The sequence below is a fragment of the Nannospalax galili genome, unplaced genomic scaffold, assembly GCF_000622305.1.
Source record: "Nannospalax galili isolate Female #2095 unplaced genomic scaffold, S.galili_v1.0 scaffold3, whole genome shotgun sequence".
Taxonomy (NCBI): Eukaryota; Metazoa; Chordata; class Mammalia; order Rodentia; family Spalacidae; genus Nannospalax; species Nannospalax galili.
Genome location: NW_008351466.1, coordinates 77214 through 102127, shown reverse-complemented (window position 1 = coordinate 102127; position 24914 = coordinate 77214). Strand labels below are relative to the sequence as shown.

At 42.3% G+C, this 24914-nt stretch overlaps 1 long non-coding RNA gene across 11 annotated transcripts in view; it reads left to right on the top strand.

Moving 5' to 3' along the window:
* Positions 1-24914, top strand: part of LOC108491561 — a 56003-nt gene that overhangs the window by 4907 nt on the left and 26182 nt on the right. For 8 of the 11 annotated variants that reach the window (XR_003846266.1, XR_003846267.1, XR_003846269.1 and 5 more), the window contains exons 2-4: positions 70-230; positions 14178-14289; positions 24037-24225. This is a non-coding gene — a long non-coding RNA (uncharacterized LOC108491561). The remainder of the gene's footprint in view (positions 1-69; positions 231-14177; positions 14290-24036; positions 24226-24914) is intronic. The other 3 variants (XR_003846268.1, XR_003846264.1, XR_003846270.1) reach the window with 3 other exon arrangements.

The following is a 24914-nucleotide window of genomic DNA, read 5'->3' as shown; positions in this document are numbered from 1 at the left end:
TCATTCCATGCCCTCAGAGGGTTTTAAGCCTTACATATAACTTTCTCTTAGATCTTGCTTTCTTTGCAGCTCTTGGGATACTTGAAGAGGAAGGAGACATGAGAGACTTCCTGTGACCCAGAACCAGAGTCTGGGCTGTGAAGTTATGGAAGAAGCCTGGGGTCTTCTGGATGGTGTGAGGAGAGCTTGTGGGACCTGGCTGCTGAAATCACTGGAGCAGGGAAAGACAGGTGCATCAGGTCTCTAGCCCCTATCAGACTCCACTGGACTGACTTTCAGGGGCCATGGGTCTGGACATACCCAGTATAAGGGTGGAGGGATCTAAAGGCCAACCTGACTAAAATTGTCCATACCCCTATAGTGAAGCATTTGTCTCTGGGCCTCCTGTTCTCCATTGGCCTTGGTGAATATACTGTGTCTTATCACCAAAGGGGTTTAGAGTAGGCAAAAATTGGAAGCTTTTGTCTCCCCATGCATGAAACATTTAGAAATCTGTCTAAAAAGAAACCTGGGCCTTTGTGAGTCACAGTTAAGATATGTGAACCTTGGAGACCTCACAGGTTGTTAGGAGTCTGAGGGCTCCTGAGAGAACCAGAAGTGTCTGATGGCTGTAACTTTTAGTCAGCTCTCTAGATGGTTGGTTCCCTTTTACAGATACTGCAGGCTCATTTGGCTAAGAAGACACATGGCTCCTCATTTTCTGAGCTCTCTTTTGTATGTGTGGGGGGGGTTCCCTCTGATGTCAGCTTCTGGCCCATCTAGTGTCAGGAAATTCTTGATGAGGTAAACTCAACTCCAGCCCACTCAGCCACCCTCATATTCCTGTCAGGATGAGATCAGGACATGTGACCCTTTTATACATCTCAGTTGCCTTGGCTGTGAGACCTGCTCCTGTAGCCCTGCCTGAAAGGGTCTGCCAGGCTAAGCTGGGCCCTGCGCGTGCCTATCTCCTGACCTCTGAGGCTCAGTGGTGAGCAGAGCCTGAGGTGCTGGCTGAGTCACGAAAGCCTGGCTTTGTGTCATCATTGTACATGACTCTGTAAGGTCATGTCAGGTGGTCTTCTTTTGTAGCTAAGGACATGGATCAGGGGTGTGGGAGGTAGATGATTCCAGGTTCTGTAGGATCCCCAAGATACCTGCAACAGTAATGGTATCAGTGACCTTAAAGGTGAAGAGAGGTGAAGGAGCAGAGTGCTTGATTCCCTGTCCAGGAGGGAGGCCTCCTCTAAGATTGGCCACCCTTTGAGTTTCTTCCCCAGTTATCCTTGTCAGATTTTTCCTGCCCAAGGCCAACAATAATTCATTCCAGCGTCTTCTGCTAGGCACAGGAAGTAGGTGGGGCTAGGCTACATTTGTTGAATATATGGTGAGTTAGAGAATGAGCAAACAAGCAAGTGAGTGAGTAACTGGGTGAGTAGGTGAGTGAGTACATGAGTTAATGGACTAGTGAGTTGGCAAATGTAGGAGTGAGTTAAAGCATGGGTGAGTGAATGAGTGGGCATATTGAAATTCCTTGCTCAGATGGATCTTGGATATTCCTGGGTACTTTTCAGTGCTCTGTTGTCACCCCATAACCCAGCCCAGATGGCAGAAACAGGCCCCAGGAAAGTGACTGTTCATGGGAATAAAGCCGTGGGTCATGGTAGATGTGGGTAACAGGTAAATTTAGAGCCAGGCTCGCCTGCTCTGCTTTTGACCAGTTTTGTATAAAAGGAGGAGTTCTTACCATTCTGTGCCAGAAACTGTTGGCCACTTCTTCAAGCCTCTGCTGAGTTCTTTTAACCACTCTGTAGGCTTACAGGCAGGTTGTCATTTCCTAAGCATGACTTCTGCAGCCCCTGATGCACTATATTTAGCTTATACTGTCTCTCTTGTTCTTTTGAGATCTTTCAGGAGTGCTCCAACACAAGGTCTTTGCATTTGTTGCCTAGTACACAATTCTTTCATTCATGTGATTCATTCTCTAACCAATCTTGGGTCTCTAGCCACACACCATCTTCTGAATAAAACTTCCCTTGACTCTGTTACTGAACTGTTGCACTGATCCTCGCAACTCTCCCCAGGCAACTAGAATACCCTCCTCTTTCCTGCTCCACTTCTCCATCCTTTTCCATGCCCTTGACTGTATCCAGTCTGCCCTTTCCCTTATTTTGTCTGTTCCTCTTATGTGATGCTCTGTGTGTTTGATTGTAGCCTTACCCACTTTCTATTCCTTAATTCTTTCTGATATATATCCGACACTCAAATTTTGTGAGTGAAAGAGGTACAGACAAATGTAAGTTATTTTATCCAGAGATGAACTAAAATATGATGACAGCCCACAAGGAGATAGCCAAGAAAAAGGCAACAGACCTGGGGCTCCAGAACCTGGCTTAGAGAGGATGGGAATGGGTAGGTAAGGTAAAACCAGTCTAGACTCGGAGCAGAAGTTTAGGGCCCTGGACTTGGCCCTGAGGGCAGTAGAGAGCCATGGAGGACTGGAGACAGGACAGATAGGGCCACACCCTCACTGCAGAGGATGGCTACTGAAGAAACTGTGATTGGATAAGAGGAGCAGCAAGGATCAGGTTCTAGCCAGGCCAAGGCAGCAGAGCCAATAACCAACATAGAGATAGTGAGACACAGAGTGGGGAAGACTGTAGCAACGACCATCTCACGCTGCCAGATTTAGATGAGAGCAGAAACTGCAGCCATCATCTCCCAAGCCCATCTTCTGAGGGTACGGTCCTTGATGTCTCCTTTCTGAGGATAAGGACTATACCTGACTTCTGAAAGCAACCCTGGGTAGAGGGGCAGAGAGCCCTGTACTGCATCCTCATGTGTGTGAGAGGGGGCAGGAGGGTTAAAAGAAGGGGAGTAGGCCCAAGTCAGAGCTATCCTGTCAAGTTGAGGTACTCTGAAGGGCTGGTGTTTTCAGTCCAAAGTGGGGTGCAGCAGGAGGGTAGGCCCACTTGGTGTGGACTACGTTGACACAGGATTCAGACCTGGTGGGGTTGTTGCTTGTTAATACATGCCTGTAAGATCACGTCTCCTCACAGGGTATAGGAAAAAGTCAAGGCACAGAGCCATGAAACAGTGAGTGTTTGTAGTAGGGGGAGGTGCATCCTAATGACCTCCATGAAAGTGAGGCTATATCACCATCTCTGAACTCTCACCATCTAGCAGGACAGGTACAAACAGAGGGTAAGAAAAGATTCAGTTTTTAGAATGGATGAGCAAATGGTATTACTCATCATATTTGGATCCTCTGGCACATATTCGGTGGAACCCATGAGGGCAAATGTGCTGCTTCCTGTGTTAATTAGTGGCCTGTGCAACAGGGAGGGCTTCCTGGAGGTAGCATGGATGGAAGAGTTGGCAGATCTTCCATGCTTAGGGGACAGGATGAACCCTAGGGCTGAAGCTAGTCAACTGCTGATCTTGAGGAGCTCCTGGTCCTTTTCCTCGAGAGCCCTGCTGTATCTCTGTGTTTTCACCCAGCATCGTGCATCTCAGCAGGGCAGACAGAGATAGAAAGGCCTCTCTGGGCTGTCTTGTAAATGCCAGGGCCCCCAAAATCCCTTAGGAGTTACTTCTGGCCATGGAACTAAGGTGGAATGGGATAACAGAAGCTTTGTCAAGTGAAGAGTTAAGCCCAGCCTGAGGCATCCTGGGACCTGCTATCAGCACTGACAAGTTGGCTGTGCACATGTAACTCTGACCAGACTGTCTTCAAAGACTGGGAAACTAGAAATCAGTCAGGAAAAGGTTTTTACCCTGTGGAAATGACAAAATGTAAATTTTAGGGCTCTCTAAACCCTTGCCTTAAGAGCTGTTTCTTAAATATTTAGCAGCCCAGCACTGGCAGTGTGCTGGGAGGAAACAAGGAAGGAGTCCCGGGATTAGGTGTGGTGGAGATGTACAGCACACAGACACAGACACACACTAGGTTCTCAGACGCAGCCAAAGGCTCCCCAGACACATTTAGACAAACAGGCAGATACATGCTAAGCCCTATACAATCTAGGCACAGACATGCTACTCAGACACAAACATGCTCACCTACAGACACATCCACCAGCACACTGACACATTCACGTATAGACGTAGAGTTGAAAACATACATAAACTCTTAGACATTCACCTGCACACAAACACACACATGAACATGAGCAGGTAAAATTCAGCAATTCTTTCTTCTTTGTTCCCTTGCCTCTGATTAGGAGATGCTTCCAATAGCTGGTCAACTTTACCCAAGCTCTGTGATATGGCCTCCACTCTTAGTCACACCATTCTTAGATGGACAAGTGAAATTTAAACCCATTTGGGCCTTTGACATACTCACTGACAAGTGTCTCCTTACTCAACCAACACTTACCATTTATGCTCTAACCATTCAGACTTCTGCACCATCTCCCACCCATGCATAATCTGTCTACATATACATGCTATCTGCCTATCAAATTATACATCTATGTATTCATCCATCAACACGTCTATCCAATTATACAGGGACCATCCATCCTTTCACTCACTCACCCACCCACCCACCTATCCAGCCATCCACATAACTTTTCAATTACATATCCATACATTCATCTAAATGTATATTTACTCCTCCCTTACACTTACCCCTATCAGTCCATCAATTTTGTTCTAGGAGTTCCCTCACCTGGAACAAGGCTGTGTTTTATCTAGATGGGTCATGCACTCATCTTGCTCAGATGTGCTTGCTCTAAAGTGAGTGTGGACGAAATATTTGGAGCTTTCTCAAGTGAAGCTTGATCTGGAGTTAATGCTCAATATTACTGTCCCTCAGAGGACTTGAGGCTCTGCGTGCCTGTCTGTGTTCTGCATTGAGAGGCTTTTGTGTGCCCATAACATGCATGTGTGCTGTTTATCCTGTTTATGTGTTATAGGTGTGTAAGGTGTGTTGTGCATGTATGTTCATTTTGTGGACTGAGTGTTGTATGTGCTCTGTTTGTTAAATGGTGGTGTTGTATATGCATGTGTTGTATATGTGTATTAAGTGGTATGTGCTGTGTGTTATGTGTTAATAGTGTTTGTTGAGTGTGGTATGTATGTTGTGTGTAGGTGGTTGGTACTTATGGTGAGTGTGACAGACCCATGGCAGACGACAATGCTACTGTCCTTGGCCATGACGGAGGAGGACCCTGTTTCCTAGGGTTGGTAGTGCCCTGACAGTGAAACAACAGATTCTCACAACAACCACAGTAACATGAGTTTCAATTTCCTAAGTGACATGGACCTGTGGGATCCTGCTCCTACCCACCTGGGAACCAGACAGGGTACTTGCTGGGGACTGACTGGAACTCAGGTTGCCATAGAACCCCACTGCTTGTTTCCTACATGGTCCACTAAGAAAAGGACAAGGCTAGGGCTTCCTTGATGACTCATAATGCCCTGGGATCCTTTTGTGGACAGTTGAACATTCTCCATTATACTACACACACTCAGAACCCGACATAAGACAGTCTGTCACAGACCCAGCTCCTTGGCTCAGAGTTGGAAGTGTGGTTTCTCACCTACCCCGCCTATTTTCCCTGCCTTCTCTGCTCTGTCTATTCATTTCCTCAGTGCCACAGCTAGATGATGATTGCCCTCACTTGTGCCACGAGCTCACCTCTAGCCAGTCTCCAGTACAGAAGTTCCTAGGACCTCACCACTGCTCTTCTTCAACTCTCCCCTGCCACCCAGATCCAGGCCTGCCTTGTTGCTCTCTTGAACAGTGACTTTTTGCCTTGGGGGAGGGTTACAGGCCTTCACCCTTCCCCTCTGCCTCCTTTACTTTATGGCACTTGCTGGCTGACGCTCCTTATCTCCCCTAGGATGAAGCCCAACTTTCTCATTCTGGTGTGAGGGGGAATAATCAGCAGCGATTCTCTCTTCTACACAGCTAGGCCTTTTGCTGTGGACTGTTCATAGCCCTGAATGGAGCTATGGAGATTGAACTGGCTCAGTCACATGGAACATGAGTTGGGGTGCAAATGGGAAAGTCCTGGGTATTGGCAGAAGTCTTTTTTTCTGCTCTCTTTCCAGCATCTCTGTCGCCTTTGTAAGGAAAAGCTTGCCCCACCAGCCCACTGTCCAGTCTATCAAAAAAGAGAAACTGTGTAACTTCCTAAACACATGCTGGAGCAAGCCAGCCTCCACTCTGAGCCCAACCCTAGACAGCCCCACAAAGGCTTATACTCTTTAAATGTATCCAGAGTTGACCTGGACAAATCACCACAGCCCCACAGCCTCCAGGCTTTGGTTTTCACATGGGGTCTGTAATTCTGGATCACTGCTCTCTTCTGCCCAAGTGCCTGCCTATGCCACTGCCTGTCCAGAATTATATAGTGAATACCTCCTTGCTCTATATGACACTGTCCTTCCAAGAAACTCTGACCAGATCTCTGACTGCCTGAACACTTGAAGGAAACTCACATCTACTCAGGTATCCAGATCTCAGGAAGGGCCTGAACTCAGTTCTAAGAGGAATTCTGCCATGGTCAGGAAGAAAATCCATTTCCCTGGAGTGGACAGACAGGTATGAAACTCAATGGACTACAAACACTAATGCAGAGTCTCTTGATTGCATCTTGCCGGGGTGTGATAGTCTCTGTTGTCATTTCCTTCTTTCTTGAAGAACAAGGCTCAAACCCAAGGATCTGTGACAGTCACAGCTGTGCCTCTTAGCAAAAGTTCTGTCTTTACACCTGTTTCATAGTTACTACCGGGAAATGGAGATGCCTGGTCAACATTAAGGAAAATAGCTGATGATTGCTCAGTCTCTGGTCCAGAGGAGATCTTTGATAAATGCTATAGGGGCTAGAGAGATGGCTTAGTGGATAAGGCACTTGATGCTCTTTTAGAGCTTCAGTTCCCAGAACCTACATGGTAGCTCATAATAATCTGAAACTCCAGTTCCAGGGGATCTGACTCCCTCTTCTAGCTTCTGTGGGCATCAGACTAGCACACAGTACACATATATACATACAGGTTAACATGCATACATATATACATACATATTCAATGTAAACTAAACTTTTTTAAAAATCCTGTAGATGCAGATTTCTTTAAAATGTGACTTTCTGTGCTGACCTCCAGGTAAACATAAGTTTTGTAGCTATTCCCTGGGCAGTCAGAGCTATGCTGGCACCCATGCCCTAAAGAATTATTTTTTCAGACCTGGGTCCTTGGCTGAAAATGCACAAATGCAGCTACTGGACTATCTGCAAGGATTTTGGGGCTCTGAGTCATGGGGACAGAGGGCAGGACTGGAGATTTTCTCATGAAACCTCCAAGCTTAACCAAAGTTTAGAGAAAGGAGCCTCTTGTGAAAGTGCTCATGCACTCTGGCATGATTGCTGCCTTGTGTGTGAAATATACATGGGAATGTCCTGGTCCTTCCCCAGTCCCTTTGCACACAGACTTCAATGACAGACCATCCTCTACTGGAACATCAATGTCCAAATCGGACATAGCCAACTACAATTCTATCTCCTAATTTCTAGATGCAGAAACAGGGTTGAAGGGCACAGTAAGAGGCTCAAAGCTCCCCAAGATGGCTAAAGGTGGGTCTAGACCCTACTTATATGCTGACTCTGGTATCCAAACTGGTTGGAAATATGCCTGGATCATCCTTATCCTGAGACAGGGACTCTGCTTACTTTATTAGGCTGGATCCTTCTTGGAACAGGGACTGATGCTGTTGATTTGGATCACTTCCTTGTTCCATCCACCCATCTAATTGTGGTGGCCCACGATGGTACCTCTCCCCCATGCTTAGGTCTGCCTCTCTTTTTCATTGCCCTGTCTGCTCTGCTATCCTGGCCTCCTGACTGCTTCTTCCCCTAATTAGATTATTCATCCCAAATAAAGATCTGGGCTTCATCATACCTCTCCCTACCCCAGTAACATGTGCATGATAATGTAGGAGAGCCTGAACTGTGAAGTTCACACATGCATTCAGGTCCTGCCTCTGGCGGTCCTGAAACAAATGGGGCCAAAGCTCAGAAAGAGTGGTTGACAGGCTCTTCTTTAAAAGTTTGTTAGAAATCAGCAGTGAATCTATCCAGTCCTGGGTTCTTTGTGGAAAACTTTTAATTGCTGCCTCAATCTTGTTGCTTGTTATGAGTCTGTTTACACTGATTTAAATTAGGTGGGTGACATGTGCTTAGGAATTTATCTATTCTTGATTTTCCAGCTTTTTGAAATATGAGTTCTAAAAGTATTCTCTTGTGAGACTATGGATTTCTTTGAAGTCAGCTGTAACATCTACTTTTTCATCTCTAATTTTATTAATTTGAGTCTTCTCTTTTTTGGTTAGTTTGGCTAGAGTTTATCTATCTTGTCTATCTTATCAAAGAACCAATATTTTGTATGATGTATTCTATGTATTATTCATTTAGTATCTATTTTATTTATTTCTACCCTAATATATATTATTTATTGCCATGTATTGCATTTGAGTTTGGCTTATTCTTGTACCTTGAGGTAAACAATTAGGTTATTTATTTGAGATCTCTCTGATTTTTATTTTTTGTCTTTTTGAGACAGGATCTCTCTGTAACCCTAGCTGGCCTAGAACTCACTGTGTAGACCAGGCTGGCCTTGAATTCACAGAGATCTGCCTGCTCCTGTCTCCCGAGTACTGGGATCAAATGTGTGCACCACCACGCCCAGCTTATTTGAGATCTCTCTGATTTTATAAATGCAGGCATTGTACAGCTATAAGCTTTCCTCTTAGCTATCCCAGAGGTTCTGGTATGTGGTGTTATCATTTTCATTTGACTGTAAGAATTTTAAATTTCCCCCGATTTCTTCAAAAGCATATTGTTCAGTGTCCAAGTATTTGTGTAATTTCTGTGGGTTTTCTGGCTGTTGGTTTCTGGTTTTATTCTATGATCTGGTTTGATACAAAGAATTATTCTGATTATATTGTATTTGTTAAGGCTTGTTTTGTGGCCTATAATGTGATCAATTTTAGAGACGATTCCATGGGCTGTTGAGAAGAATGTGTATCCCTTATCTATTGGATGGAATATTCTGTAGTTATCTGTTAAATGCAGTTGATATGAGGTATAGTTTTACTCAGAAGTTTCTTTACTGATTTATTTTGGAAGAACTCTGTCAAGACAAAATTAATACTAAACTTACTGCTATTTTTAAATATCAGAGCCTATCTAATGTTTTATGCCCTATATTAGTCACTTTTCTGTTGCTGTGATAGAAACACTGACCCAAGCAATTTATAGAAGGAAGAATTTGTTTGCACTTATGGTTCCAGGGGAATTACAGTCTGTCGTTGCAGGGAGGCATGGTGGCTGGAGGTGGCTGGAGCAGGAGCAGCTGAAGTGAAGCTCTCACATCATCATGCAGGCAGAGGAAGCAATAGAGTGACTCAATCTGGCAAGGCTTAAGAACGCTCTAAGCCCACCCCCAGTGACATGCTTCCTCCAGGATAGCCACACCTTCTAAAACCATCTGGGGACAAAATGTCCAAATACTTGGAGCCTATGGGGGACATTTTCATTCAAACCATCACATTCCACCCCCTGGCCCCAATAGGCTCATGACCATATAAAATGCAAAATGCGTTTAGTCCAACTTTAAAAGTCCTCATAGTCATTATCAGTCTTAATACTATTCAAAAGTCCACAGTCCAAAGTGGACTTGCGTAAATATCTTAACTGTAAGCCTCTATAAAATCAAAAGACAAATTACCTACTCCCAACATACAGTGGAACAGAATACACATTACCATTTCAAAAGGGAGGAATGGAGGCATAGTAAGGAAACACTGGACCAAAACAAGACAGAACCAGCAGGACAAACACCAAATCCAGTAGTTCCACGTCCAGCTTCTGGGACTTTACTTCCAAAGGGCTTAGATGGCTCAGCCTCTCTAGCTTTGCTGCATGCAACAAACATCTCTCTCTTGTGCTGGTACCACTCCCTGTATGCAGGTCTTCTTTGCAGATGCCTCACAGCTCTGGCATCACGAACTTCTTGGGGTGTCCATTGCCAACCAGGCTTCACCTTCACAGCTTCATGCAATGGCCTATCAGGGCCTTCTCTAGGCAGAGGAACCCCTGCTGTATGCTGTCTGGCCTCAGCAGCTTTCTGCAACCACGGAGGAAGAATTGATGACCCCTTCACGCTTGTATCTTTCATGCTTCTAAAGTCAGCACCCGGTGAACAACAATGCCAAGTTTGACTGAAGTTTGGAATGGACTCCAGCCTGCTTTATCCATTTTAGAAGCCTTTCTCTTCAGTGGTCCTTGCAGCATTTTCCTTTCACAGTTGGAGGCTTAACTGGCTGTGGTCTTTCCCTGGAGGCACTCTCTCCATTGTTTAAGTTTGAATCTCTAGGCCCCTCCTTAATCACTTTAATCTTCTCAATCACTTTAATCTCCTTTTTCCAGCCCATGCCAAGGCTCCAACATTGATCTTCCTAGTGCTCTTTTTCAATCCAAATTGTATTTCTTTCTGCCCCATTTGCTCTTTCTCCCTGTAGATCTGCATAATATTCACCATTAATATCCATGACACCATTTCTACATTAGGCTGTCCTGAAATTTCTTCCACCAAAGAAATTAGTCTACTACTTTTCAACTTAGCCTCAGGCAAGCTTTTTGGTCTAGGGCAGACTCCAGCCAGTCTCTTTGGCAAAATATCCCCAGTGCTGCTTAAGTCCTTAATTCCCTCTGGAACTACATTGTTCTCAGCACTAATTTCTTCCAGGCACCTACTAGAATGGCCTGTCTAGCTCTGCTTACAGAAATCAACTAATTTTCCACCCCAAACTCCCAAAGTCTTCTACATTCCTCGCCCAACCTTTCAAAGTCTTCCACATTCCTCCAAAACCCCACATGGTCAGGTTCTTCACAGTCAACAGCCCACTCTCTGGTACCAATTACTATATTAGTCACTTTTCTGTTGCTGTGATAGAAACACTGACCCAAGAAATTTATAGAAGGAAGAGTTTATTTGAGCTTATGGTTCCAGGGGAATTACAGTCCATGGCAGGGAGGCATGGTGGCTGGAGGTGGCTGGAGCAGGAGCAGCTGAAGTGAAGCTCTCACATCATCATGCAGGCAGAGGAAGCAATAGAGTGACTCAATCTGGCAAGGCTTAAGAACTCTCTAAGCCCACCCCCAGTGACATGCTTCCTCCAGTATAGCCACACTTTCTAAAACTTCCCAAAACAGCACCATCATCTGGGGAAAAAATGTCCAAATACTTGGAGCCTATGGGGGACATTTTCATTCAAACCATCACATGCCCTTTAGTATTTTTTTTATGAAATTGGGAGTCCAAAATTTCAGTACATAAACATTTACAATTATATATTCTTCTTGATGAATTAACTTTATTGCTATATAGTAGCCATCTTTTAAAATTTAATTAAATTTAATTTTTTTGTGTGTGTGTGTGCTCACGCACATGCACATGTGCATGTAACCCGAAAGTTACTCCAAAAAGCTAGAATTGATGGAGAGGTGGGTCTAGAGACCCACACTGAGCACACTGGGGTGGAGCCCCCGCCATATTGAGCACAGGGAATGGAGCTGCCAATGGCCTGGGAGCAGACAAGCAGCCAGGGATGATGATCACGACACACAACACACTGATGGCAGCGTTTCATGCCTCTGTACGTCACCCCGTCACCCTCTCTTGGATGTCCTAAACTATGCACAACCCAAATAGAATGTGTTATGTCGCTTTTGTCAATCCATGTCAGAACCGGGAGACCCTAGAGTCCTCAGAAGGCATGTGCTGGTCCCCCAGGAAGAGAGAAGGGAAAATTTAGTGCAACAGTGCACATGCACGTCCATGCGCATAGGTGCACTTGTGTAAAAGCACACATCTGGAGATCAGAGGACAACTTTCAGAAGTCAGTTCTCCCCTTCCGTCTTTATATAGGTTCTGGGGGTCAAGTTCATGTCATTACATTTGTGCTTTTTACCCACAAGAGCCACCTTGCCAGTCCCATAGTAACTTCCTTTATCTCTAATTTTGCTTTTAAGTCTACTTTGTCAGATATTAAAATAACCATGCCAACCTGAGTGTGGTTTCCATTTGCTTGGTAGGTTGCTTTGACTTTTTTTTCAATGTCTTTGCCAAGAATGTGTGTTTCTTGGAAGCAATATACAATTTAATGTTGTTTCTTAATCCAGTCTGTGTTTGTCTTTTAAATGGTTAATTTAAGTCATTTGCTTTTTAATTTATTATTGAGAGGGGTTTGCTGCAGTTTTGTTGGTTGTTGTTCTGGTTGGTTGGATTATTTGTTCTTCTCTTCCTTCTTTATTAGAATCAGGAGTTTCTGGCTTATCACATTGGACATGATGGATTCCTTTCTGGCTTTTCTTTATTAATCTAGTCCTTTCGTGAATGCGACTGTATTTTTCTATATATAGAACTCCTTTAAGTGCTTTCTGCAATGTTGGCTTGGTTGTCATGAATTAAGCTACTTTATGCTGCCTTGCCATGTTCTTTTTTCCCCATCAACTTTGCCAGATAATTTTTTGGATATAGTAATTTTGGTTGGCAGTTATTTACTTTTAGGCACTAAATATATCATTTCCTGCTTTCCTGGCTTTTAGGGTTGCTAGTAAGATATCTGATGTTATTTTGATGTTTTCCTTTGTATGTGAGTTGATATTTTTCCCATACTGCTTTCTATTTCATATTATTTATTTTCTTAATGGTTTTGATACCATGACTATGAAATGCTTTGAAGAAGTTCTCTGGAATATCTATTCAGGATTCTAAATTCCTCTTGTATTAAGATATCCATTCTATTGCTAGGTTCAGAAATTTTTCTGTTTTAATTTCATTGAATAAATTACCTGTTTCTCTAGACTGTATCTCAGCTCCTACTTCTACCACATGTATTCTTTGTTTTAAATTTTTTGTTGAAGTTTTGTATACTTCATACATAACATCTTAATCAATCTTAATAATCTTTATAACCCCTTCCCCATGAGCACCCTCCTATAGCCCCCTGAAACTGGAATTCATATATTCTGCCATTTGTGTTAAGGCCTAGTGTGAAGTTAGTGTCCCCAGACATTCCTCAGTGCCAGTTCATCTACTGAGGTCTAGTCAGCATATCTAGAGTCCCTTGCTTTAGGAAGAACAGCTCTTCCTCACCCAGCAGTAATGAGTTGCCAATATTTCTTCAACTAAGATGGAGACCTTCTGTTCATTTCCCCAGTTCTATGCTGGGTTTTTGTTTGCCTGAATTTGCATGGGCCTTGTGCATGCTGACACCATTGCTGTATGTTCATTTAAGCAGGATCCCAGGAGCTTGGAGGACTCTTATTTCCATATGGTTATGCACCTCCTCCCTGGCTCTTACAATCTTTCTATCCCCTCTTCACCAAAGGTCCCTGAGTCTTGGGTGGGTGAAGTTTAATATAGGAGTCCTTTCCAAAGACCAACATTCTGCAGACTCTTAATCTCTACATTTTGAGCATTTGTGACCTTTGGTGCTCTTGGCCTTCTGTCACATGAGGGAGCTTCATTAATGAGAATTGAGATATTCATTAGTGTTATCTTCACCCTTGTGCTATGTTCTCTGAGCCTTAGGTATAGAGGTCGCATTGTAGATGTGGCATTTAGGCTTGGTCAATTCACAGACAATGTCTGTGTGTGACCAGCTGTAGTACTCTGTAAAAGACTGGCTGGTGCAAAAAGAAGCTTCTTTGATTGGTTATGGTTTCTTTTATGTATAACAGAGTTCTTGGAGGTTTTAGTTATTCTCATTAATTTTTTCTTAATATTTGTCTGAATGCATTATTGTTTTGATCTTACCTTCCATCCCTGAAATTTGTGCTCCTTGGTCTTGTCTGTTAATACATCCCACTGTGATTTTTGATTAAGTTATTGCATTTTTCTTCCATTCTTTGCAGAGTCTTAATTTATTTGTTGACTTTTTTCTCTTTATTTTTGGATTTCTTCTGCAAATAATTACTTGTTTCATCCACTTTGCTATCCATGTCTAGTTCCTGAATTGATTTCCTTACTTCATTCATCTGTTTATTTGCGTGCTCTGTGTAGTTGTTGATCTTTTTTAAAACCAGTACTCTGAAATATTTCTCTGGATTGTTTTAGTTACTTTTCTGTTGATGTTATAAAACACCATGACCAAAAGCAACTTATGGAAGAGTTTATTTTGATTACAGAGGGACAAGACGCCATGATAGTAGGGAGGCATGACAGCAAACAGCAGGAGCCAGAGGATGGGCTGTCACATCTTCAACCACAAACACAAAGCAGAGAATGAACTGGATGTCGGTAAGACTATAGACTCTTAAAATACATTTTATTGACTTCAAATTTTCATACAATGTATTTTGATCACATTCAGACTCCTCCAGTACCCCCCCGACCCGATTTCATGTCATTTATTTATTTATTTATTTATTTATTTATTCATTCATTCATTCATTCATTCATTCATTTCAAAAGCCCTGAAGATTCCAACCACTCCTCCCAAGTGTTCTTGGGTGTAGGTCCTGCCCTGGAGTCTGGTCAACCTACCAGACATCACACCAGTCAATATAGCTGACTTTTCTTCTCCCAACATCCATCAGTTGCCAACAGATTCTAAGTTAGGGCTGGGGCTTCCTACCTACCTCACCCATTCATGCTGGGCCCTGGTCTGGATTGGGTTTGCTCAAGTCTTGTGCATGCTGTGTCATAAGCACTATGGGTTCATATGTGCAACTACCCTATGATGTACAGATAACACAGTTTCCTTATATTCATCTACCACCTCTGGCTCTTACAATCTTTCCATTCCCTCTTCTGCAATGATCCCTGAGCCTTCAAAAGAGAAGGTGTGATATAGGTGTCCCAACTCTTGGTTTAGGGTAACAGTATTTAACCTCTTTTTATCTTGTGTATATATGTTTCCTTAAATAATTCATTTGTTATTTTTATTTTATATGTATGCATGTATTGCCTGCATGTGTGTAAGTGTACCTATTGTATGCAATGCCTGCAGAGATCAGAAAAGGGTGTTGGATTCTCTGGAACTGGAGTTAGGATGCTACATGGATGTTGGGAATCTAACCTGGGTCCTCTGCAAGAGCAGCCAGTGTTCTTAACTGCTGAGCCATTTCTCCAGCCGTGTGTGTGTGTGTGTGTGTGTGTGTGTGTGTGTGTGTGTGTGTGTGTTGAGAGAAGTTTCTATACTAGGTTTCCACATGACTCTTCTAAAAGTCCTTTAAGTGTTAGCTATACTTCCTAAGGCTATGAAATCTTAAAGCCCACTTACACCGGTGTACTTCTCCAGCATGACTGCAATACCTCCCCAAACAGGGCCACCAACTGGGGACCAAGTGTTCACAAACATGAAGCCTATGAAGGACATTCTTATTCAAACAACCACATCACATTTCAGCTATCTTGCTATGCTTGCTTCCCAGTATTGAGTAATTGTGAACTTGTAGAACTATTGTAGTGGCTTGTTGCTGCATTTTTTTTTTGTATTTCTTTATTATGACCTGCACAGCTGTTGGGATGGATGTGTCCTCCATTTCTTTTTTCTTATTCCTCTTTTTCTGACTCTTTGTGAGTTTGTTTATTTTATGTTTCTTCCTGGTGAGTTGTCTTCATTTGGATTTATGCTCCCCACTGTTATTTAGGGGCAAAGCTGACTACAGTGACTGATACAGTGATTTGACAGCAGTTCAGTGTTAAGTCGCAGTAGAAGTCACTTGTGTTCTTCACTTGTGATTCTGGAAAGGTTCAGAAGGCAGCAGTACTATATGGGAAGTTCACTTCCTATGGCCCTGAGGCCCCTGCCTTTTAATTACAATTTTTACTCTGGTATTTGGGGATCATCTCTCCACAGGTTAGGCTCTCTGTGGCTGAGGCTCTCAGGGAGTGTAGAAGGTCTGCCTTGTTATGTTTACTTTTGTCACTGGGAGGTTTCCACCCAGTGAGACCTACCAGTGGACCTGTACTAATTTCAGCAGTGCACTTATCACGTTCCTTTGTGACTTGCTCAGGCAGTGGCACGTTATGATGCCTTTCCATTAGTTAATCTCATGGAGTCCATGTCTGAGGTTCAGGCTCCCACAGCACACTTCTGTCTCCACCCCACAGCCAGATATGCACTGGCGTCTCTCCACGCTAGCTATGTCTGGGTACTGATTGCATTTCCATAGCCCATTCTCCTTCCAGTGCCCTGTTCTCATGGTGCCCATGTTCTAGAGTGGACAACACCTTCCTGGAATCTACCACCGACCCTGCTCTGATGCAAGAAGCTGAGCCTCGGCTTGTATGCTTTTTGTAGAGAGAAATCACACCCGAGTTTCTTTTTCTTTCTCTTCAGTCCTTTCTCTTATAAGAACTGTTATCTATACTGGCTCCTCTTTAGCTGGATTGTGCAGAGGCAGCTTCTAATTTTACCTAGAATTTTGTTTTCCTTTTCTATTCCTTTACAATTTTGTGCAGTTTCATGCATTTATATAATGAATTATAGCCACTTTCACACACAGCCCCATTGCCCTCTCTCATCCCCCTTCACTTCTAAGCTGAAACCTTCTTCCCCTCCTACTTCTGAGTCTTCTTTTTGTGTGTGATCCACTGACTGTAGAGTTTCTTGCTCAAGCATGTGTGGGAGGTTATTTACAAGAGCAAGGGCAACTGATCAGCGGCTACATCGCTGAAGAAAACGACACCCCTCTCCCAACAACCATTAACTGCCAGTAGTCCTTCAGGGAGGGGTAGGGTCTCAGGGGCCCCTCTCATCCATGATGGAATGTTGATGAGCCCACTCTTGTGCAAGCCTTGTGTACATAACCACAGCTGCACTGAGTTCATGAGTGCAATGGCCAAATCATGTCCAGAAGACTCCTTTTTGCTGCACATCCCACATCCTCTGGCTCTTATATTCTTTCTTCCCCATCTTCTTGATATTCCCTGAGCATTGGAGGAAGTAATATAGGGTCTAAGTTTCTTTTCTTATTTTTTAATTTGAATTTTTGTGTATTTCATACATAAAATTATCTTTGTACCCCCTGCCCCTTTGTCACCCTCCCATAGCCTCTGCATTGGAGTTCATACATTCTGTCGTTTGTGTTAAGGCCTTTCATGTAAAGTTAGTGTCCCAGATGTCCCTCATTGCAAGTTTATCCACTGGGATTTAGTCAGCCTATCTAGAATCCCTCCCTTTAATAAGCTCAGTTCTTCCTCACCCAGCAGTAATAAGCTGCCAATAATTTTTTGACTAAGATTGGAGTCTGCTGTTCATTTCCATGCTGGGTTTTTGTTTGCTTAAGTTTGCGTGGGTCTTGTAGATGCTGACACTATTGCTGTAAGCTTGTACGAGAAGGGTTCAAGGTGCCTGAAGGATTTTTTCTGTATGGTCCTGCACCTCCTCCCTGGCTCTTACAATCTTTCCATCCCCTCTTCTGCAATGGTCCCTGAGCCCTAGGTTGGGTGGATTTTAATATAGGGGTCCTGTCCAAGGACCCACACTCTGAAGACTCTTATTCTCTGCATTTTGGACATTTATGCATTATGAACTTTTGCATTCCTGGACCTCTTTGCATGAGAGAGCCTCATTGATGAGATTTGAAAGATGTGTTACTGTTCTCTTTATCACTTGTTCTATTTTCCATGAGGTTTAGGTGGAGAGGTTGAATCCTAGATGTGCCACTTAGACTTGGGCAGTTCACACCAATCTCTGTGTGTAACCAATTGTAAAACTGTGTAATTATCTCTGTCTCTTGAAAAAGAAGCTTCTTCAATGGGTGGTGACTGGGATACTTTTCTATAAATTTAAGGATCCATATTTTGGACATAGTAAGAAATTAAATTTGTCTAGTGATGTGACAGCCTTGGAGTTTTCTCGAAGATCTATGACCTCTCCGGGTCTATATATTTGGCTAGGTTTACCATACCACACATGAGTTTCCTCCCACTGAGTGAGCTTTAAGTCAAATTACGTAACTGTTGATTACCCCCAAAATAAAACTGCCACTATTACCCCAATGTCGTTTGCTGTGCTGGTCATTGATATGGTTTTTAGGCCTTGAAGCTGGGGTTGGACTATTGATTGATGTTCTTCCTTAGCTAAGTTTCTTTTTTTTAACATTTTATTCATCACTTTTATTTTTAATGTGTATGAGTGTATTGCCTGCATGTATGTAAGTGCACCCATGTCATTCATGCCTGCAGAAATCAGAAGAGGGTGTCAGATCCTCTGGAACTGGAATTACAGATGGTTGTTAGCTGCCTTGTGGGTGGTGGGAACAGAACCTGGGTCTTTGCAAGTGCAGCCCATGCTCTTAACCACTGAGTGCTGAGCCATCTCTCCAGCTCTCAAGTCTTTTTTTTACTTGCTTTGGAAAATTGCTTTAGCTGCTGGAGATATGGATGAATGTCTACAGTTTTGGTCCCATTGTCTATGGTATATCCTTACATTTATTTTATTCTAATATTATGTTTGTATATATTCCCTCTTCTAAAAGTTTCACATTTCTAAGTGCCTAGCTTATTTTTAATGTTTTTGTTATTTGTAGCTTCACTGTACTATAACAGAAATTGTGTAAAATTTGTATTTTAAATATTTACTTAGATTTTTCACTTAACTAAAATGCATAAGTATGCTAAAGAGCCAGAGACATTTCCTGTGCATCAGTAAAAGTTTTGCTCACCTTGCCACTATATTCCTCATGAACCTCATTTATATCTGCCAATAAAGCAGTCCTAACCCTTCCTTTCTCCCTGTATTTATAATCTCTCTCTCCCTCCTTCCATCCCTCACTCTGTCTCTCTCTCTCTCATCTCATCTCAATATAAATATATAGATGTCCTATCTACAATCTCTTATTCTCAGCACTTTGACCAGTTGTGAATCTCTGCAGTAACCACTACCCACTGCAATCTCTGTGTGTTGTCATCGTCTTAGTTTGCTCACAGATGTTAGTTGCCAACTGGACAATAGAGAATGACCCCCAATACACCAGTGAATGCTTTTTTGTCATAAATGCAATTTTGCAATATTAAGTTCCAGCTTCATATTTCTTGTTTTCTACATCAATATGGGACTTTTATCAGTTTTTCATTTTAAACCTTTTTTGTTTTTTATTTTCCATCCATATCTTTATTTTTATTTGAATATTTTTTGAGGCAGGATTTTCCAGTAGCCCCAAGCTGGCCTGGAACTCTTTATGTATACCAGGCTGGCCTCCATCTCACAGAGATCCACCTGCCTCTGCCTCTAGAGTGTTGGGATTAAAGGCATGTGCCACCATGCTTGCCTATCTTCTACTTTTAAAATCACCCTCAGACCGTGAATAAATTTTTAAAATCATATTTCATTTATTCTTTGAAAATATCATACATGTATACACTCTTGATCATAACCATCTGCATTTCCTCCCTCCAGTTCCCCCTGATTCTTCCAACACATCTCTCTCCCAACTTCAAGTCCTTTTAAAAAATACCCGAGTCCAGTTAGCATTGCCCATATGTGCATAAATATGGGGCCATCAACTGGAGCATGAGGAATCTACCAGTGGTCACAGACCCAAAGAAAAGTGACTCTGTTTTGCATTTTTCTATCCACAATTTTTCTATAATCTATGACAATTTTTAAAGATTTATTTATTTATTTTATGTTTGTGTGCCTTAGTGTATGCATGTGTAACAGGTGCATGTAGGAGTCTGGGAAACTCAGAAGAGGGCTTCAGATGCCCTAGAACTGAATTTACAGACATTTGTGAGCCAGCATGTAGAGGCTAGGAACCAAACCTGGGTCCTCTGCAAAAGCTATAAGTGCTCTTAACCACTAAACTATCTCTTCAGCCCTCTTCTATAATGATTTAGACAATAGGCGTCATTTCTATGATTCTACACTTGACTTTCTAAAGATAGCCTTAGTCAAATATTTCAGTCAATAAAATCTAGGGCTGAAGAGATGACTCAGTGGTTAAGAGCACCTGCTGCTCTTGCAGAGGACTGGGTTTCAGTTCTCGGCACCCAGAAGGTCGTTGACAACCAGCTATAACTCCACTTTCATCGGATGCATTGCTTTCTGACCTCTATATGCAAACAAAATATTCAAACACATACAATAAAAACAAATAAATAAAATGAAAATCTAAACACTTACTTTGGGCTCCATTTTGCCAAAAACTATATAATTTAATTCCTTTCCTTTTGCTTCCCTCCCTCTCTTTTATATGTATATTAATTTCCTCTGAACAACAAACTTCATACATCTTGCCTTAAATTTTAAATCGATTAGAGATTTTTTAATGCATTCTATTTTGCTGACATTGCTATAATTTAATTTTAAATTTGTATTAGCAGAAACCTTTCTCACAATAGTCGTTAGTGCTCTTATGCTTTCATTTGTGTTTGGCCCCAGGATTTTAACCTAGTGTTTTCTGTCATGCCAGCCCCAAATCATTCATTTCTAAGATAAGTTGGTCCTTTATAACATCCTGATCAAGTAACTCCCACAGAATAAAGTCATGGCACATCTTTCTGGAACTTTCTCAGATGGCTGGAAGTGATCAAGCCCTGATACAGCCATCCAGTTACTCCACAGTCTCTGGAATCTTTATTTCAGTGAACAAATATGAGTACAACATAATTTTAGATGGCTTTAAAATCATCTTTTTATTTTTACTGTCGAGACTTTCAGAGCTTTGTTTATTCCTGAAATGGAAACATTGTGATCCAGTGTCCTCTATTATTGTTCTCTATGCATTAATTTTACATGTAGTTTCATGTTTCAGAATTGGAAAAGTTTTTTTTTTTCTATCATATCCACGGTCATCCCCTCTGTTCTCTTTCTTTGTTTCCCCTTTGGGAGCACCTCTGCTGCGTGAATTGCTTCTGCTAGACCAACCCACCCTGTTTATGTCTCTTTTCTTGGCTTTTCCCTTCTGTATTTTTAATCTCATCCACAGCTGCCCTAGGGTCACTGCCATTCCTGACTGCCAATGTCAGGAATTCAACTTGCTAACCTTTTCTAGAAGACAGTGCCCACTGACACAAATACTACAAGGTATCGATCCATACATGCTGCTGGTACAGATTTTGTTTACTTGCTGTTACATCACAATTTATTTACATACTTTACCACAGGTTCTTGAGGCCCCTGAAATAAATGCTCTTAAGAACTTTACAGCATATGGCTTCTGAAAGATTGTGTGAGGTTTGGTGTTGTGTGTATAAAGTAGTGGATCTTCTGAATGGTAGTAGGCATTGACTCTGTTTTTGTGGATTCCACTACAGAGGTTCTCAAGTGAATGCCAATTCATTCTCCAACCAGCATGTGTTAGAACCCTACTCATCCCCCAACTCTGTCAACACTGACTGTTGGGTTTTCATGTCAGTCTTCTTGGTGGGTAAGTGTATCATATTGGGTGTTTTTGCTGTTGTTTTGAGACAGGGTCTCCCTGGAGACCCAGATGGCCTGGAACTCATTATGTAGTCCAGGCTGGCCTTGATCTCACAGAGATCTTCCTGTGATTAAATGTATGTGCCACCTTGCTCAGCTCACATTGTGCTTTTAATTTGCCTTGTTTTCTTATAACAAATGATGTTACACACCTTTCTGGATGTCTCTGTCATTTTAATGTTCTCTTTTGTGAAGTACTCATTCAACTTTCTTTTCCTGTGGGTTGTCAGTCTTTATTTTTATTTTTAAATTTTTTTTAATTTTATTTATATTATATGTATGAGTGTCTTACCTGCATTTATGTAAATGCACCTGTGTCATACAATGCCCGTGGAGGCTAGGGAATGTGTCAGATCCCCTGGAACTGGAGTTTAAGATGGTTTTTAGCCACCATTTGGGTGCTAGAATCTGAACCTGGGTTCTCTTTAAGACCAGCCAGTGCTCTTAATTGTTGAGCCATCTCTTTAGCCCTGATCTTATTATTTTTAAGGATTTTATTTCATTTTTAATTATGTGTGTGTATGTGCACATGAGCACATGTGCCCACTTAAGGCAGAAGGGGGTGTCAGATCCCCTGGAGCCTGAATTACAGGCAGTTGTGAGCCACCTGACATGGGTGCTGGGAACTGAACTCAGGTTCTCTATAAGTGCAGTACTTCCTCTTAACTGCTGAGCTTTCTCTCAGGCCCTGGTTATAACTTCTTTGTATATTTTGGCCCGATCTTTTGTCAGATATATAATTGCTACACCCATAATTGTGTCTTTTAATATCAAGAAGTTGTTTTAATATGGTCCAGTGTGTCACTGTTTTTTATTAACATTTTAATAGTTTTGAGTTTTGTTGAAGAAACCTTTGCTTAAGCAGGAGTCATGATGTTTTCTTCTTTGTTCCTGTTATATTTTTTGATGCTATATTTTACATTTAGCACCCCAGTTTATCCAGAGTTTAGTTTCATGTATGGTGTTGGGTGGTAATGATACATTTTCCCTACTTGAATATCCTATTGACTCACCAATTGAAAAGACACTCGCCCACATTCACACTGCAGCATTATCTTTGTTAGAACTCTGTAATGCTTCATCTGTCAGTTTGTCCAACCTCAGCCCAGTATACCATTTCCTCACTTCTCTTTATTTTCTTACAGAGTTATGGATATTATTATTATTATTATTATTATTATTATTATTATTATTTTCCCTTGATGGATTAGGCAGCCTGGGCTAAACTTTACTTTGACCTTATTATCAAAGGTCTGAACTATTTTGATAGAGTCCTCCCATGCGCTAATCTCTGTTTATCTCATTTTAACATTTTTTGACCTAAAGAATGAATCCCCAACTTACAGAACTCCGGGGAGAATTGAATGAAATGATGTTGCTCTTTTGCTTAGCCCATAGATAGCACAGTATACATGTTGTTTATAATTTAGTGGTTCAAAGTACAGTCTCTGAAGCAGACTCTAAAGCAAAGCTATCTGGCTTCACATATGGCCCCTCTTCTTTGAAACATGGGCTATTGTGGGACTTATTATAGGTGTCCTTTGGTGTGTTTAAAATGGAGATCATTATGGGGATAATTGTATATCTTGAGTTTATGGTGGGAATTAAATAGGGTATACAACACTTCTCAGCTTTGTGCTTATGATAACAGATGTAGACTGTGTCACAGCGTGTGGTCTACAGAATCAGTCCCATGCTCTGATGCCTTTATGACTCTACAGCAGCCCCCAATCACAGGCTGGATCTCAATATCTCTCTCTCTCTCTCTCTCTCTCTCTCTCTCTCTCTCCCTTTCTCTCCCCCCTCTCTCTTATGTAGCATATGTGCATGCACGTGAGAGAGTTGTGCATTATAGCACATAATGATCACTCTTTAGAGTCTACCTTCTAGTACTCTCAGGATATTAATCATGTTGATTTAATCTCTCTTAAGGAAGCCCAATTTTGATTCATAAAGCTGCATCACTGGACTGGAGAGATGGCTCACTTGTTAAGAGTGCTTACCCAGCCTGTGACTCCAGTTCCAGTGGATCTGATACCCTCTTCTGGCCCTTACAGTCACTTGTACACATGTGATCCATATACATGCATGCAGGCAAAACACTCATGCATATAAAATAAAAATGAGTATCTCTTTTTTAAAAAGCTGCATCCTGGGGCTGGAGAGACTCAGCAGTTAAGAGCACTGGCTGCTCTTGCAGAGGACCTGGGTTCAATTCCCAGTACTCACATGGCAGCTAACAATCATCTGTAACTCCAGTTTCAGGGGATCTGACACCCTGTTCTGGCCTCTGTAGACAGCACATAACATTGAGTGCACTTATATACACGTAAGGAAACCACTCATACACATAAGATAAAAAATAATAAGTAAAATATTTTTAAAAACCTGTAGCCCATGAAGGTTATCGACAATATAGGAAAGTTAAATACTGTGCTAATATCTGTTTTATGAGGCAGGGCTCTCTGATGGCACAATTTTCCTTAAGCCCCAACCTGGTCTTCTCCTAGGCTACTGACAATCTAGTTTAATAGTGGTTTCTTTGTGAACTTCAGTTCCTCTCTGGAGGTGATACATTCCTGCCTACGGTCTGGTTTTGTCATTTTCCCCAGGGAGAAGGTTCTGAGGCCCTCCAGAAGGACAAAGCAGCATACTTAGTGCAGAAGTTGCCTATGCCTGACTCTTTATCCTTTGTGGCGTATATCCCATTCAAATCCCATGCTGATCCAAAGGAATGGACCTAGAAAAACCAGACAGAGTGTCTTACTGGGCTGTCAAGAAGAATGACGTGTCAGGCCTGTGTAAGTATTTCTGGTGTGCTCCTGTTTCTTTGGAAACTAGAAACTTGATAGGCCAAGTCAAGAAGAAGATTCTGGCATTTTCACTCTAAGAGCAGATCTGGGTCACAGTGTCCTCTCCTTCACTCACAGATGTATCCTGGTCTGGCTGTCTCTCTTGGTTTGTCTTGCGGGGGTCTCAGGCTGGGGTCTTTTCCCTACTTTCCTGACTTCTTGACACCTCAGCCTGGCCTTGACTCAGCTCTGAGATGGCCCCTTCTATTTTTAATCTCTCTCTCTCTCTCTCTCTCTCTCTCTCTCTCTCTCTCTCTCTCTCCTTCTCCTTCTCCTGTGAGTACTTGTATGTGGAGGTATGCATGTACTTGTGTGAGCCTATGTGTGAAGGCCAGAGAACAATCTTAGCTATCTTCCTCAGGAATACTGGACACTTCTTTTGAGACAGGCTCTCTCACTGGCCCAATGTTCACCAATTAGGCTAGAATGACTGACTAACAAATCCCAGGGATCCTCCTATCTCTGCCTCTCTAGCACTGGAATTCAAAGCACCCACCACCATGTCCTGCACTTTTCTGTGGGTTTTGAGAATCATACTCAAGTCCTCCTGCTTGTAAGACAAATGCTTTGCCAAATGAGCCAACCCCTCAACCCCTCAACCCCGGGCTGCCTGCCTCTTTTATAAATTTTTTAAACTT